Genomic DNA, 15,194 nt, shown 5'->3' with positions numbered 1-15,194 from the left:
TTTATTTTTATCTGAGAGAGGGACCGGAGGAGGGCAAAGGCTGTGATTGGTGCAGAGACCACCATCACTCGTGTTGCCCGGGAGAGGGGGATGTCGGTCACTTTTATGATTTTGGTTTTGTCTATATTTGGATGTGGTGGTATACTTTTTGTCTCGCTGCATCACCATTACAGCGACCTTGTCTGGTGTCGGTGTTTTGTGAACTTGTTTATGTTTGCAGGAGAACGCCGTGGCCTAGCTGTGAGGGTCAGCCCAGCTGACCCCTCACAGGGCTGCTGTTGACTTTCTTATTTATTAACAAACATTTATTGATGTCTTTTAGGCATGGTCACACATATTATCTCATTTAAACCTTACAGCATAATCCTGTGAGGGATAATCTCCATTTTATAGGTGAGAAAACTGAAAGGTGAGTGACTTTCCAAATTCACCCATTAAAAAACACATACACAGATGTTTCTGGGGACTTGAATCCAGAACTGTCCGGCTCCGAGACCAGGGCTCATTCTATTAAGCTGCTCCACCAGGAGTGAGGACATGCGGAGGCCGAGGATCACCCCAAGGCCTCCTTTGCTCTCTGGAAGAGGCTGCCGTTCCTGGCAGGACTGGCCCAAGGCCTTGACAACTCAAAGCGAGTGCTGGGCACACCAGGGAGGCACATGACTGGCGTTCAGTGGGCACAGTGGTTTGGCAGAGTGGAGAAGGTGGGCACCTGGGCTCTTTCCCATGTGACCTGGGATAAGTAATTTCCCCACTTTGGTCCTCAGTTTCTTTGTCTAATGATCTAAGAGCCCCCGAGTTCAGGAAATCTATGAGTACATGTTTTTGAGTGAATGTGTGGAATGAATGAATGAATGAATGAATGGGAGTCTAACCAGAAATGGATTGGATTTTCTACAGTCAGTATTTTGTTGTGTTTCTCCATCTTTCTCCTTTGTCTTGTTTGGTTGGTTCCATCCTTTTCCTGTCCTCACCTTTGGTTCCTACCTCTGCTGCTCTCCCAGCCCTCCCTCCACCGTGTCTAGGGCTCCCCTGTACATTCCTGGCCTGGTGGCCCAGCAGCTGCTGACATGGCTGCATCTCCCGGCAGCCCCTTAGCCTCAGCGACCTCAGGCCTCATTTCCAGCTGTTCCTTCCATGGTCTGTGGACACCTCCAGCCACCGTTCCCTGCAACCCCCTCCAGCCCTGCCCAAGTTGCTGAGCCAGGGGTCCCTCAGAGTCAGGCCCTTAGAGGAGGCTGGGACCCACCTTAGATTTGACCCATTCCAACCTCCTCAGGCCCAGAGAGGGGGCACAATTTACCCATAATCACACAGCAGCTGAGCATGAGTCGCAAACAGAACCCAGGCATCCTGATTGCTAGTTACAACTCCTTGTCTTCTGGGAAAGTTTGTTTTTATTTGAAACTTGCAAATTGTTGTACATTCAGTATGTTGATCCCACACATGTTTGTTGACCTGTCTCCTGTATTGGGTTCTGGAGATAGGAAGAAGAATAAAACACTGTCTGTACTTCCAGGGGATTCTAGTCAAGCAGGGAGACAAATAAACAGATAACTATATCGTGAGTGCTCTGGTAGCTAAGTAGACAAGATGCTGCAGGAAGATGGGGGAGGAAACAAGGAACTGCCAGGGTTGGAAATAAGGTCATGATGTTTGAGTTGGGTCTTGAAGTATGGGTAGAAGTTTACCAAGCAGAGAGCAGGTGGGTGTGGAGTAGGGGAGCTACCTAACCTGAAGAAAGGCATGGAGCCATTGAAGAGCAATGGCCAAAGTCTCCAAGCATGATGTGGGGAAAAAAAATGGCCTAGAATAAGAAGGATTTAGGTTCTGGTTTCAATCCTGCCAAGGAGTCACTGGATACCTTTAAGCACATTACTCTGTGTCTCAAGTACCTCCTCATCTCGCCAGGAGGATGCCCATAAGGCCTTATAGCTGTAGAGCTGCTCTATCTAATATGGTAGCCACTAGCCACAAGATACTATTTAAACTTTAATTAATTTAAATAAAATGTGATGTAAAATTCAGTTCCTCAGTCGCACTAGCCACAAGCTACTGGTGAAGTGGCCTCCATGTTGGGCAGCATAGATATCACATACTTCCATCATCTCAGGAAGTTCTATTGGACAGAGCTGCTCCAGCGACCTGGGATTCTGATGGGGGAATGGAATTATCCCATCCCGTCACACAGCAAGCTCTCCAGCCTCCCCACCTGCCTGTTCAGGAGGAGATCCCTAAGAAGAGGATGGAGAGGACACACCATTCCACTGCCCAGCCCTGGTTCCTGCCTTACAGAGACCCAGCAGAGGGGACAGTGTCCTTGGTCCCTTTGTCAGTGCATGCTATTTTCTGATTTAGCTACAGGAAAACCTATCACGGTGCCTGACCTGTAACAGAGGCCTTTGTAAATGATCAGATAGTGTACTCCCACCCTCACCCCCATTCCCTCACAAGGAAACAGGTCCAGAGGAGCCCAGTTTAGGACATCTTGAGTGATGGAACTTGTGGTACAATAGTGGTCTTTGGGCCTCAGTTTGTCCGAAGCATTTCAGGTTTTATTTAAGTTGTAGCCCACATGATCCTATGAGGAGCCTGCGTGTCAGACAAATGACATTGTCTTATCTGTGGCTACATGTATGATCATGTCTTGGAGCTTGCAGGAATAAAACAATGGAAAACCCTGTTTGTGATGCACAAGGCTTTCATGTGATCTGGTTTAATGGTTTAGCAAAAATGAATTAGGTAGTGGATGGAATGGATATTTTTTAGAAATAACATGAAAGTATTACCTATTCTGTACCAAGCACTGTTTTGAGAGGGTCTAAGAGATAACAACCCTGTGAGCTCGGGAGGTGAGCACTTTCATTATCCTCGCTTTACAGACAAGGAAATGGAGGCCAGGGTAAGTGGCTCACCCAAGACATCACAGCTATTGAGTGGCAAAGCTGGGACTCACCAGTGCAGTGACCTCAGAGCCCAGATTGTGAACCCTCATCTAGAGCCCTCTCAACTTGGCAACTGTTGAACATCAGGACTTGAGGGAGGCTTCGGGACCGTGTAGTCCCATCCTTGTCTTTAATTATGGGGTTGCCGAAGACCACAGAGGGGCATTGATCTGCCCAAGGTGACCTGGCAAACTTTTCATGGCAAATCTTGAACCCCAGGGTGGGGCCTGACTCCTGTTTAGTGCTCTCTTTGCTTCACTACTTTAAAAGGGCCTAATAAATAAAATGATCCACCTGAGCATCTTCTGGCTGCCCAGCTTGTGCTGGATGCTTTTGTGGAAAAAACTTGCACTTGCAAAGAGAGGTCCTGGAATCAAATCTTACCTTGATTGTTTACCCAGTGACTTTAAGTGAGTCACCTTTTATGTCTTGGCCTCAGTTTCTTCAGATGAAGAATAAGGATGTAATTGCCTTAAGGATTAAAGCAGAGTGCCTGGCACAAAATAATTGCTCAAGAAAGAGGAATGGATTCTGAAGACCTAGGTCCTGCCTTCTACAATCTGAATATGGAGGCAAGACTGTCATGCAAGGAGGGATTGGGGGACAGCAGAGAGCAGGCTTTGTTGGTAGATCAGAGAATGAATGTTAGGACAGTTAATGTGCTGTTGGCTGCATCTGGCAAAGGAGTCTTTAACCTTGCGGTGATTGATTCATGATCAAGACACCATCCAGGAAAGGCTGGCCTGCAAGAACCAGACTAGACACTAGGTGGAGCTGGTGGCCCACCTGGGAACCAGGAAAGACCAGCTGACAGCCTGGGGAACTGGGTGACCAGTAGTTTCACTCTTTTTGCTTCAGTCCCATGTCCTACAGAGAGAGGGACACTGGGGGACTGAGGGTCAGGGTGCTGTGCTCTGGAAAGAAGGGTAAACAGGAATTTCATACTCTTTGCCTCATTACTCATCACAGCCACCCTTTCAGGTATTATCTCTGTTCTACACGCAAGGCACTACGACTCAGAGAGGTTAAGTAATTTCCCCAAGGAATACTATTAAGAAGTGGATCTAGGATTTAAATGCAGGCCCACTGATTCCAAAGCCCACCCTCCTTCTAGGAAAATCTGTTGCTCCCTGCCAGTGGAATCACTTTATCAACAGAGGCTAAACAGGATGTTAAGGGATATCACACCAGAAAATAGAACAGGGAACTAAAACTGCTTCCTTCCCATGATCTGTAGACCAGTTCCCATCCCTTTTTCACCTGGTCACTGCAATTGCTTCCTAATCCATTTCCCTGCTTCCCTTCTTGCACCCCTAGGGGCTGTTCTCCACACTGACCTTGTTTAAATGAAACCACATCACATTGTTCCGCAGTTCAAAACCCTCTGATGGCTTCCTATTCCAATTAGAACAAATTACTCACCACACCTACAAGCAGTGGTGTGCTGGTAAATGCTTAACAATGGGCTCTCAGGGATGGGGAGTGCTGATTTGTAGCATTTGCTAATTGGGGTGTATGTTCTCCCTCCACGGCCAACTTCAAGCTTACAACATGACATCACTGAACAACAAGCACTCCAGAGCCAGTCTGAGTTGGCTCCAGCCCACCACTGCACCAAGGCCCCCCATGGAGGATTTGGCCCCAGACTACTTCTCCAGACAGATTGCTTATCCCTCTCCCCTGGCTCACTCTGCTGGATCCCTGGCCTTCTCTCTGTTTCTTGAACATAACAAGCACTCTTCTGCCTCAGGGCCTTTGCACTTGCTCTTCCCTGTTTGAGATGCTCTTCCCCCAGATCTGTGCATAACTTGCTGCGTCACTTCATTCAGTGTTCTACTCAAATGTTACAGAGAGGCCTTCCCTGATTGACTTACCTAAGATATACTGACCCCCACCTTCCATCACTTTGACTCCCTTACTCTGCTTCAGTTTTCTCTAAGGTCAAAAATCACTATCTGATAATAAATGATAGACTTATTTATATTAATACTTACTTGTCTAGGTCATCATTGTAGTCCCACCCCTAGGACAGGCCTGCCTCAAAGAAGGCACTCAAAAAATATTTGTTAGATTAGCAAATGAGTAGTTACCTTTCCTCTACATGTAATGAGTCCCCTGTGAAGCCAGGCCAAGCCTCACACAGGTTCAGTGATGGGACATGTGAAACTCCTGCCTTGAGTTATGAGCATAAAATTGGTTCTGGATGGTGTCCCAGGATTCCAGGGAGAACCAGCCGTCCACTAGGCAGGGTGAGTAGGCAGAGAAAAATTGATCCCACTTGAGAAAAGCCTACAAACTAAAATTCCGAAACACACAAGGAAAATTAATGAATAAAGTCAGGAATAACATCCATCCATGAAAAGAGAATAATAAATTACAAATTAAAAACAAGCAGAAATGAAACAAAACCATTTAGAAACACTGGAAATGAGAAATATATTTATTGAAATAAACTAAAGAAACAGACTATGTCTAGATTGGACATGATAGAAGATAGGATTAACTATTCGGAAGAGAGAACTGGGGATTTCACCCAGGATGTAGCAAGAGATAAAGAGATGAATTATGAGAAAGAACAGTATAGAAGTTAGAGGGAATCTAATGCAATAGATATGTTGCAGGCACTGCTGGTGCCCAGCCCACATTCCCTTAGCTGATACCAGCAGAGTACAGGATAACAGCGTCCTGCATCTCCATCCGAGTGCATTTTCTGGCTGCAGAAGCATGCTTAGCTTGCACAGGGGCAGTTAGAGTACTGGGGGAGTTAGCCCCAGGAAAGACCCTCAGCCAGAAGGGGACAGTAATTCATGGATAAACGCTCCAGCTTCCTTGTTCCTTGGTTGGATAATTATACAGCCTGTTTCACATAGTTTCTCATAGGTCCCACAGCAGGACAGAGCCTGTAGCTAAAAGGAAGACTGAGAAATGTAGTTTTTATTCCAAGTGGTCATGTGCCTAATTAAAAACCAGAGATTCTATTACTAAGGAAAAAGGGAAAAATAGACCCTGAGAGATAACTGGCGTGCTATGCCCTAAACAGTTAAGAGACATGGAGTATCAGTTGACAGACTGCTATGCAGGAGTTCCAGGAGAACAGAGGAAATGCAAAAGAAGCAAGATGAAAGAATAAAGGCCGAGAATTTTCCAGAGTAAAAGAAATATATGAGAGCTCAGATTCAGATTGCATACTCCATGCTGCACAGAACAAATAAAAGTAAATTCACACCTACCCATGCTGTAGTGAAACCACAGCATATCAAGGATAAAGAGAAAACATAAAAGCTACTACAACAGCCCCAGACTTCTGGGACCCCTTCCAGAACCAGGTTTCATGCTGATGACTCAGGCTCTCATCCTTGATGCTGGGGGGCCGGGGTGGGGGGGTGGTTTACATCCAGTCACTGAACCAGCGTGAAGCTTGGCCCTGGCCTCACGCAGGCCGCATTTAGCCTCTTCTACCCGAGGGAGCCAAATTCCTAACTCCGCACTGCTCCCCCTGCTTCAGTGCCGGGACCCCTAGCTTCCATGCTACAAAGCCCTTTGTGTGCCTATTGCATTTCTGGTCCACGAAGATGTTTATCCTGGTTTGAATACGGCTATTCCTGCCTTGAATTTATCTTTTTATATTATCGCTCTGAGTTTAGTGCGTGGAGGTGGGATTCAAAACATGAACCTACAGTACCATCTTGACAAGAAGTTTCTGGACCCTTTGAATCTCTGTAGAGTGGAGACAGTCTGCCTGTGATAGGACTGTTTCCAGCAGCCAGACTTGTAGATACCGGAAAGGAAGGAGTCTGCCTTTCTAGAGGCTTCTGTTTTCTCTTCCAAGGAGACACAGGCCCTGGAGGACCCAAAAAGCCCCCTGAATAAAGCACACTGGGCCTCCTGGCCTCCCAGCCTCCTGGTTCATTGCACCCCGACTCTCCCAAGTCATTCCATCATGGGGCTTCCTGCCAACACTCCACCTCAAAGGTCTCCACTGATGTGGGGCTTTAGGTGTTCACAGCTATATTTGAATTTCAACCAGGGACTCATAAAGATGTTTTCATCTTTGAAATGTACAGGAATGGAATTCAAATGGCGGAATGACAGGTTGTGTGTGGGGTCGATCGGCTGGGTCAGAGACATCACACCTGGCTGGCGGGGAGAGCTTTCTGCCGACGGGAGCTGTCCAGCAAGGAGTGGGCTGCTGTCACTGAGGGAAGTCAAGCGGGGGACTGCTGACCTTCCACTGGGCACCGGGCGGGGCCCTGGATGGAGGGAGTCTTAGAGCAGGAGGGAGGATTCTGGGAGAAGCAAAGGCAACAGCTCCGCAGAAGCATCCTGTACACTGAAAAGTGTCACTAAAATGTTCTTACTGTTCTAGGAGGCTGCACGGCTACTCTGAAAGCCAGCCTCTCTCCTCATACTGATGTATTTCCAAAAGCATATCCTCCACTGCCACTTGTGGGCCCTGAGAATTGGGTACATTATCCCCCTTTTGGGGGGTCTCATCTGTGAATGGAAAGGATTAGATTCAACCCTAGCAACGCTCAGAATCTCTGTCAGCAGAGAGAGCTTAGGAGTCTCGGCGATGCGGGGCTTCCCCCCTGCTCCGGAGACCTCGGCCATCTCCTCAGGTCACCGCATGCATGTCTATCCACCTCGGAGACCCATTCGGAACAGGTGACCCCACCTACCAATACTACTGCACTTCAAAACCTGAATTAATGTTAGTGTTTTACAGTTACCATAGCAGTGAGATTTACCTTCTTCCTTTATAATTTAGAAATACTAACGGGATTGCTGTTTTTGTCTGTGTTTTAAAGCCATAGCATTTTTTCTCAATGCTACCACATTTGTGATGCCCTTAAAATTTACTCTGAAAGGTAAATATAAGGCCAGAAAGACTTTCTTGGGGAAAAATGGGTATTTTTTCCCCCAAATTGTGGTGGGGCTCAAAAATTTTTATAGCATGACTGGTAGCATATAAGACATTTTATAGCATACTTGGTGGCATTTAAGGGATTTTCTTAATGGCCCTTTCAGCATTAATCTCCCTTGCTGGCCCCAGCAGTTGAAGGCAAGGTCCTTGCAGGCCAGTGTACTTGTGGCTGCTTCGAGAAAGGAAGGGACTTCATATTTGTGGAGCACTATATGCTTCAGAGTGCTGTCTCTTTTAATCTGTATGGGAACCCATTTTACAGATGAGGAATCTAGGCTCAGAGAGGTGAAGTGACTTGCTCACAGCCACACAGCCAGGAAGAGGCAGACAGCACTACCCTCTTAGCCATGCTTTCTCCAATCCTCCAATTGGTTTCTGTTCAGCCTTCTATTCTCCAGGAGGATTTCTGCTTAAGCAAGAATTTCTGTGGATTATAACCCTTAGGTAATTACATATTGTCATGACTATTTTAGCTTTCATCTGCATGGCACTTAACATTTTGAGATAACTTTTCTGATTATAAGAATAATATGTGAGACTTCCCTGGTGGTGCAGTGGTTGGGAATCCGCCTGCCAATGCGGGGGACACTGGCTCGAGCCCTGGTCTGGGAAGATCCCACATGCCGCGGAGCAACTAAGCCAGGGCGCCACCACTACTGAGCCTGCGCTCTAGAGCCCGTGAGCCACAACTACTGAGCCCACGTGCCACAACTACTGAAGCCCGTGTGCCTGGAGCCTGTGCTCCGCAACAAGAGAAGCCACTGCAATGAGGAGCCCGTGCACCGCAACAAAGAGTAGCCCCCGTTTGACGCAACTAGAGAAAGCCCATGTGCAGCAACAAAGACCCAACGCAGCCAAAAATGAAAATAAATAAATAAGTAAATTTACTAAAAAAAAAAAAAAAAAAATTAAGAATAATATGTGATCTGTTTCTTGCTAACTTTATTTGGGTAACTTTTTATTTTCACAGGAAGAGTGGAGAATTCTAGATTCACAGGAAGTTGCAAAAATAGTAGAGAGGTCACATGACCCTTCACCCAGTTTCCCCCAACGGTACCATATCAAAACCAGGAAACTGACATTGGTACATTGTGTGTGTATAGTTCGTGTCATTTTATCACAGGTACAGATTTGTGTAAGCACCACTGCACTCCAGAGTGTACCACAAAGAGCTCTCTTGAGCTACCTGTATAGTCACACCCATCCACTTTCCTCCCACGATCCCTCACCCCTGGCAATCGTGAATCTTCTCCCCATTTCTACAATTGTGTCATTTCTGGGATGTCATATAAATGGAATCTTGCAGTACGTAACCTTTCGAGACTGACTTTTTTCACTCAGCGTAATGCTTTGAGATCCATTGTTGCATGTAGCAATAGTTGGTTCCTTTTTATGGTTAAGTAGTATTCCATCAGTGGGCAGTCTTGAAAAAAAATCCCAAGCCCCCAGATTGGGGGGCGTGGGGTGGAGGTCTCTCGGTTTCCTTCTTGCCCAGGTCAGGACTAGTGTAGGCCCTGGGACCCATGGGGCCAACCCTCTGCAGACCCAGGCATCAAGACGGAAGATGAGACAGGGAGAAGACAAGCCATTTACCCCAAGCCCCGCTGCTCCCTCTCCTCTGCTCCGTGGGGCTCCACCTGGCTGCTGCTGGCTCTCTCCTTGCATCTCTGTCTCTTTTCTTTTTTCCCCTCTTTCTCCTCACCCTGTGTATCTCCATTTGTCTCTGAGTCAGTCTCTCTCTTTTTCTCAAACCACAAAACATGGCTAAATGCAGTTTCCATTGAGTGCAAAATCTTGTGTCTGTGCTTCATTATTCTGTCTGGATTTGTACATGTTTTCAATTGCATAATTCCCCTCCTTCCTCATTTTCTCCCCAAGACTTTCTCCCACATAATATGAGCATTTGGGGGCCAGCTTTTGACAGTTCTGCCTTTGAATGCTGTAAAAAGTAGAGCGAGTGCTTCTTTCAGTCCTGCTCCACCAGGGAAGATTGGTTGGCAAATTCCCCGGGGTTCCTGCAGGGCTTTGTCCCTTAGGCCAGTCCTGGGGGAGGGAGAGCTCCTTTACCAGCATGTGAGAAGGCCAAGGCTTTGGAGAAGCCTGCCTTGGGAGAGTTCAAAGAGCATTCTGATGACCAGTTCCAGACCTTCCACCTGCTGGCAACCACAGTATCAGATCCAAACTCCCCTCTCTGGCTTGTTCAGAGCCTTTAACTTCTGGACTGAACCTGTTCGTTTATTCTTTCAGTCAAAAAGACTGGGTAGTATATCTTCTTGCTCCAATAGCCATTGCAGTTTGGAAACAGGGTTGATTGATAGATAATAACCTAAATATCCAACAAGAAGAGAATAGCTCAGTATGTTGTGAGATGTCCCAAAGGAACAAACAATACAAAATCATTAAAAATCATAGTTTGGAGAATTTTCAGAATGGGAAAATACTCGTGATATGCTGTTACAGTCCAAATGATGTAAAGATACATAGGCATGGAAAAATGACTTCGAGAAAAGGCACCAAAGTGTTAACAGTTTTTATTTCTGGATGTGAGGTTATAGATGACTTTTGAAATTTTTCTTAATGTTTGCAATAAGCCTGTTTTATTTTTATAATCAGAAACAAATATCCATTATTAAAACTACATGAACTTTGCTGGATAAAAAGTCATTTCCACAGTTCTCCACTCAAGAGTTGGAGGGCTTCAGCGTCTCCCCTCCCCTTGACTCCACGGAGAGGTCAGACCCCATCCAGGCACCTTTCCTTGAGCTCAGGACCCCACTGCTGTGCCGGGGGGGTGGGGTTGGAAAGCACACTCTGCACTGCAACCACATGGCTGCCCTGTTCCCCCTCCCCGGCTGTGGTTACAAACGGAGTTTGCAGCGTGGACAGGTCCTGCTTGATGCTTCTGTATCTCTGCATTGCACTTCCGAGGCCAGGTGCTGCCCCACTTCCTTGATGCAGTGTCCTTGGTCCTCCTCAGAGTGGATTAGATGATCTTTGTGCCCTCTGTGTACCCAACACACACCCTTCAGAAGAGCAGCCATGCGGTCTGACCTGCTGGGAGCTGACAGGGACACGAGCCTTCCAGATGTATACACACCACCCAGAGCTCCCTAGTTCCAGCCCATTGTACTGGAGAGAGTACAAAGTTCTAGAAACCCCCCACTCTGCCATGAACTCCCGCCCGAGAGAAGAGAATCCAAGAGAAGGCTATCAGTCCCATTTGCCATATGGAAATTTACATACAGCGTGTGCCACATTTTTTTTTTGACCAAGGGATTTTTGAGCCAGTTCTGAGTGCAAGTGACTGTAGCCTGCAGTCTGGCTGCCATCGGGAATGGCTTAGGGTTGGAGCCAGGGAGCCAGTCTGCCTTGGTTCCAATCTCAGCCCCACCACCTTGGGCAAGTTTCTTCCCTTCTCTGTGCCTCAGTTTCCCCAACTGAAAATTGGGAGTAATAATAGTACCTGCTTCCTAGAATCATGGTAAAGGCTAAGAAGTTGATTCAGCAAAGCCCGAGAACAGTGCCTGCCTCAGAGTAGGCCGCAGTGAATGTTAGCTATTATTATTCTGCCATGCGTTCATGGGAATGGGAAGGCAGGATATTTGACATTGGGGCTTTCCCAGGAAAGCCCAGATGTAAGTCTCTATGATGAATGCCAAATGAGGATTACCAGTTAGAAGCTCTGCCTCCCATTAATCCTGAGTGGGTATAAAGAAATACAGGCCGCTGTGGTTAGGGGGGCTGAGGCCAAGGAGCACAGCCTACTCTTGGCCTTGGAGGAGGGCAGGAGGTGGATAAAAGCTCTTGTCCAGGAAGGACAGTGGCGCGCCTGTGGGCAGAGGGAGATGGACCAGTCTTCTCTAGACATGGTGAAATTCTCAGAAACAGACTCACAGATTTAAAGAACGAACTTATGGTTACCAGGGGGAAGGGTGGAGGGAAGGGATAGTTAGGGAGTTTGGGACTGACATGTACACACTGCTATATTTAAAACGGATAACCAACAAGGACCTACTGTATAGGACAGGAAACTCTGCTCAATGTTATGTGGCAGCCTGGATGGGAGGGGAGTCTGGGGGAGAGTGGACACATGGATATGTATGGCTGAGTCCCTTTTCTGTGCACCTGAAACTATCACAACATTGTTAATCGGCTATATTCCAATATAAAATGAAAAGTTAAAACAAAAAAAATGGTGAAATTCCAGCCAGGGCAGCGGGTCCACAGGTGGGGCTGGGATAAAGGATAATTCTGAATCTGTGCTTGCAATGCCCGTCCATTTACAGATGCTGTCTTCTTATACCACCCTGCAGGGCAGATTCCCTTATAGGTGAGGAAGCACAGAAGGCTCAGATTGGGCCATGACTTGCTCAGGACCCTGGGCCTGGGAGGGTTGGAGCTGATATTCGAATCCAGGGCTGTGCCAGTTTCTACGGACCTCTGCTGGCCCTTCCCCAGGCCAAGGAAGCCTCTGCTCCAGGGTGGGGGTGGGGAGAACTGAGGTCTCAGAGGGGATACCTGGCTGCAGGGAGAGGGAGGGGCTGAGGAAACCCAGCCCCAGGGGTGGGAGAGACCCAGCGTTGCTGGGCAGCCACGTGGGGAAAGAGCAGAAAGTAGGTCAGTCAAGCAGGAAACGGAGCATGAAATTAACAAGCACGCGGGACTGGAGTCACCACCTTCCAGGAGGGCGGGAAGGTGGAATGCAGTCCCTTTGGGAGAGGTGGTGGAGCCTGCAGGGCTGGAGCAGGTAGGGGAAGGAGGTTGCCCTACCAGTGTTTTCTTTCCTTATCCCTGCACTGGGAGAGCATCAGTGGGGCAGGATGGGAAAATGATGGGGGAGTAGGAGGGGTAGAGGCTGGCAGGTGCGGCCGTCAGATACAAGCTCCCTGAGGGCAGGACCACGTTTGCTTTCTTTACTACTGACTGATTCTTGCTGCTTTGGACAGTGGCCGCATATAATGGGCATATCTGAATGAATAGGTGATCAGAAACAGCTCTGCTATGTATATTATTGGGTGACTTGGGGAAGTGAGGTCTTTATTCCTTATTGGTATTGAGGAGCTTCAACTGAATTTGGTAGCATTTGCTGAGTACCTGCCATATACCCAAAGCTACGTGCTGGGGACACTGGCATGTACACGATACACCTCTTCCCTTACAAACTTCACCACCCTATGGAAAGACAGGTAGCAAACGATTGTAATACCATATGCTAAGCATGAAAATGGATAGTGGAGACACAGAGAAGAGATAGTTCTGTTGGGGGTGTGCCCGGGGTACAACTTCTTCTTAGAGGAAGTGACTCAACAGCTGTGTTGAAAGGTTGAGGACAGGCCCGCATTATGACTTTCGTGGGTCCTAGACACTTTTGCCTTCCTGGACCTCTTCCTACACATACACACACATACACACATATACACACACACGTGTGTGTGCACACATGCACAAGTGCAAGTATACACTATTAAAATTAAATGATGTACAAGTGATGCCTACACACACACAATTAAAAAGTATATTTTGCTACCTCGCTGGTATAAAGACAAGTTATTAATAGTACATACAGTATTAAAACATTTTCTTTGACCTAAAAGTTAATTTGTTTCCTTCTGATCTGAAAAGAAATGAAAACATATCCGTGGGTCCCTATAGGTGTTGTGAGCTCAACGCACCGTGCCTGCCATGCCTAATGGATCGGCTGGTCCAGGTTGAGAAGGAATTTGCTAGGCTGACAAGACGAGCAAAGGCATTCTCAGTAGAGGGAAAGGCACGTGCTCACAGAGGTGTGAGGGTGCCAGCAGGTTCTAGCAAGAGCACACCGTCCTGTGAGGTGGGACATCGGGTGTTTGAAGAGACTGGCAGGAGCTGGAATAGGAAATGGGGTGGGGGGAGGTGCTCAGCCTTGAATGCCCTGTTACGTGCATGTTTAGCTCAGGGGGTTAAACCATTGCAGAGGTTCTGGAATAGGGTTCAGAGCTTGCTGGTGAGAAGGGCAGATTCCTGGACCTCGATTCCAGAGCTTCTGCCAGGAATGGTGATGGGTGCTGGCTAGAGTCTCTCCCAGCTCCAGGAACTCCCTCACACTGGTGAGGATGAGGCTGGTGGGGGGCTGGGATGGGGGAGGGGAAGAGGTGAGAATCCAGCTGGCTCCTGGTTTCTCTCCACAATGCAACATGGAGTCTTTTGGGTTGGAGGGAACTTCTAGAACTGCTTCTCAAAAGAGCTTCTGACCCCTGGATAGAGGGGATGAGGGGTGGTTTGGGGGAGAGGCTGTGGACTTTGGTAAGAGATGGATCTGAGCTCAAATCACAGAGATGCCACCTATGAGCTAGATGACCCCGGGCACGAGGCTTCACCTTGTGAGCCTTGGCTCCTTTGTGAATAGAGGATGTAGCTCCTCCCTGTGGGGCTGTTATGGGGATTCAATGGGATCTGTACAAGGCTAGGATGGGGCACAGACACAGAGGGGCCCCTTCAGGAGGAACAGTGAATATACACTTGTTCTGCCAGTGTTCACTGAAAGCCTTCCAGGTGCCAGATGTTACGACGAGCAACAGGGACGTGCCAGCAAACAGCACAGGCACCTCCCTGCTCTCAAGGGGCTGCTTCTTTACCCCGCACGTCTTCTCCAATCACCACGGCTTGTTGCTGATCTGGGTCAGATCCTGCTCCTCTAGCATCCCACTGGCCGTAGCCCAACCGGGGCCATGGTTAACAGAGATTCTCCAAGAAGCCGTCCTCTCCAGGTGGGCCCCTGAAACTCAGGATTCTCCAACTGGAACCAGCCAACCTCTCACCTTCAACAGGAAGATTTTTTCATGTCAGTCCAGTACTTTACACATATTCACAAAAGCCCAGTAGGGACAGGTCAGGGATTGTGCTCCTGGTTTACAGTCGAGGGAGGGAGGAGAGGGGACACATCCAAGGGCAAAGAGAGTGAGAGAGAAGAGAGCTAAGATTTGAACACACGTTGGTCTGATTCTAAAGCCCAGCGCCGGCTCTGAGACAGGTGTGACTTGAGGACAGAGCTGGGGGACTGTGAACCTTGGGGAGAAGTGGCACCACAGGCAAAGGTGATTTGAGCCCCTTCTCCTGGGGGCTGCTGGCCTCCAACCCCGGGCCCATTAGCCCAGCCAACGAGAAGCAGGGTGGGGCCTGCAGGGTAGAGTCAGGTGTTTTAAATCATGTACTCCCAGAGTCAGGGGGACCCAGAGGTTCCTGGTCTGGCCTTCATCCATCAGCAACCACTTCTGGATGGCTTCACACGTGCCACGGTGGGCACTGGCTGTGCAGAGGAGAATCTGACACTTCCTACCCCTCCAAGA

Source organism: Balaenoptera borealis, assembly GCF_965194805.1.
Source record: "Balaenoptera borealis genome assembly, chromosome: 1".
NCBI classification, from domain to species: Eukaryota; Metazoa; Chordata; class Mammalia; order Artiodactyla; family Balaenopteridae; genus Balaenoptera; species Balaenoptera borealis.
This window is presented reverse-complemented; position numbering follows the sequence as displayed.